Raw genomic sequence first — 2,620 nt, 5'->3', positions numbered from 1 at the left:
CTGCAGTGAGCTACGACCGCACCACTGCACTCCAGCCTGGTGACAGAGAGAGACCTTGTCTGTAAAAAATAATTTTTTTAGATACTTAATTTATTTACCTAGTTGAAGAGGGAGTTTCACTGTCGTCCAGGCTGGAGTGCAGTGGCATGATCTTGGCTCACTGCAACCTCCATCTCCCAGGTTCAAGCAATTCTCTTGCCTCAGCCTCCTGAGTAGCTGGGATTACAGGTGTGGGCCACCATGCGCGGCTAATTTTTGTATTTTTAGTAGAGATATGGTTATACCATGTTGGCCAGGCTGGTCTCAAATCCCTGGCCTCAAGTGCTCCACCTGCTTCGGCACCCAAAGTGTGGGATTCCAGGCATGAGCCACCACACTGGACTTTTGTATAAATTTTCTTTTTTAAAAGGGTTCTGTTGATGAGCCTCAGGCCCCTTGAGTCTCATCTACTTCCATTGTGTGGCAGCAGTTTCTGTCTCTTCCCTGTTCCCCAGGAGCAGGAGCGAGCACACCTCTCCTTTCCCTGCCCCAGGTCCTCCAGCCCCGCCTCACCTCCTCCCAAGGCCACCCTCCTGGCATGCCCACTGCAGTGTCTGGGACTTAGGGGAGGAGAGGCCGGTGGGTGGTGTCTTGCCTGCAGCATACAGATGACGCCAGTGGCCACCTGGAACACGGCACTCACAGTATCTGACACATCAAACACAGCTTCCTTGTCCTGGGAGGCACATGGCAGCAGGTGAGGGCCTAGCAGCCCCCTGGCACCCAGGGTCCCCACAGCCCCACCCCCACTGAGGCATCCTCACTGCCTTCCATGGGAAGAACACTCAGCACCCCAAGAAAGGAAGGGCAGAGAGCTCCAAGGGCAGCCACGGATGGGAGGATGTATGGCAATCCTGGGGGACCCCTGCCTGTGTGTGCCAGAGCCCCGAGAATGTAGGCAGCGGGCCTCCACCGGCCACTACCCCAGCCTCACACCTGTAAGTCTTTGTTGTAGGTGCTGGAAGTTTCTTGAGGGTCATGAGGAGCCCAGCACACTGTGGGAAGAGGGAGGGACAGGGGCTGGACCTGGGATCTTGCCCCCTGGCCACCACCCCCCATCTGCACAGAGGGCCCGCCCCTCTCCCTGCCCTGCTCACCCGCGCAAACACATGCCTCACCTTGCTCTGGATCAGCTCCAAGCTGTCAGGGTTTTTCTTCTGGGGCATCAGGCTGCTGCGGTGCTGGGGACAGAGGTGTGGACACTGAAGGGGCTGGGCCCTTGGCCGGTCCAGCAGGGCACTGGCCAGATCCGGCAGAGAGGTGGGGCGGAGAGGAGGGAAGCTGCACGTGGTGGGTGGGGAATACAGAGGCCAGGAGGGGCAGGAGGTGGCAGCTCAGGGCTTCCCAGTTCAGGGCTTACCTGTAGGCATCCGAGAGCTGCACGAAGCTGAATTCCTTGGTGCCCTAGAGGATGAGGTCCTTGGCCATCCTGCTGAGATGGGTCATGCACAGCGAAGCCCAATACGGGAACTCGGCTGGGAGGAGAAAAGGTTCCCAGTCACCAGGCCTCTCCTGTCCCCACCCAGCCTCGGCATACAGGGAGTGGGAGGAGGTCTGAAACCTTTTCTCCCTTCCAGCCAAGCTCCTGTTCTGGGCTTTGCTGTGCATGACCCATCTCAGCAGGATGGCTGAGGACGTCACACCTGCAGGTAATAAAAGCTGGTTTATTTAAAACAACAACAAAAAACAGGCTAGGTGCAGTGGCTCACATTTGTAATCCCAGCACTTGGAAGGACAAGGCAGAAGATGGCTTGAGCCCGAGTTTCAGACCATATGCCTACAGGTAAGCTCCGGGCTGCCACCTCCTGGCCTCTGGTGAGATACCATTCACATACAATTTACTCATTTATTTATTTTATTTTATTTTTTATTTTATTTATTTAGTTTTTTTGAGATGGAGTTTTGTTCTTGTTGCCCAGGCTGGAGTGCAGTGGCTCAATCTTGGCTCACTGTAGCCTTGGCCTCCCGGAATCAAGTGATTCTCCTGCCTCAACTTCCTGAGTAGCAGGGATTACAGGCACCCGCCACCACACCCAGCTAAATTTTGTATTCTTAGTAGAGACAGGGATTCACCATGTTGGCCAGTGCTAGAATTACACCACCGTGCCCCAACCAATTTACTCATTTAAAGTTTGCATGCAGTGTGCAGCCATCACCACAACCAGCCTGATCATACAGGGGTAGGAGGAGACTAGAGAGAAGCTCGGCTAGGGGACAAAAGTGAGGCACAGGACAGGGGACTGGCTCCTCAAGACTCACCCACAAAGTCACGCTCACTGGTGGCATCCGTGCTGTTGAGAGTCATGGCCCCAAAGTTGAGTTCTGGGGGTGGGAGGAAGCGGGGTTGGGCTGGAGCACAGGGAGTGACCTCCTCTCCCTCAGCCAGGTTGCCCAGGCCCCTCCCCCTGGAGAGAGGATGGAGCAGGGCAGGAGCTCGTGGGAGGGATCTTTCGCACAGTCCCAGGAGGGAAGCAGGAGCCCTGAGTCTCTCAGTACCTGGCACCCCTGCCATGGGTGACTGCTGGCCTGGATGACCTCAGTGCCCGTAGGCAATGAATGAGGTTTCACCAGGAGACACAGG

General features: G+C 55.9%; 1 long non-coding RNA gene across 1 annotated transcript; it reads right to left on the bottom strand.

The window, feature by feature from the left end:
• Positions 1–243: 243 nt before the first annotated feature.
• LOC116548232 lies at positions 244–2,503 on the bottom strand. Its single transcript, XR_004267360.1, has 4 exons — positions 2,299–2,503; positions 1,400–1,514; positions 1,137–1,220; positions 244–1,034 (listed from the first exon to the last, which is right to left on the bottom strand). It is a non-coding gene; the product is annotated as an uncharacterized LOC116548232 (long non-coding RNA).
• Between the last annotated feature and the right edge of the window lie 117 nt (positions 2,504–2,620).

Source organism: Sapajus apella, unplaced genomic scaffold (genome assembly GCF_009761245.1).
Source record: "Sapajus apella isolate SASKATOON/1434 unplaced genomic scaffold, GSC_monkey_1.0 scaffold8332, whole genome shotgun sequence".
NCBI lineage: Eukaryota > Metazoa > Chordata > Mammalia > Primates > Cebidae > Sapajus > Sapajus apella.
Note: the sequence above shows the minus strand (reverse complement) of the source record. Positions and strands in the feature narration are given on the sequence as shown.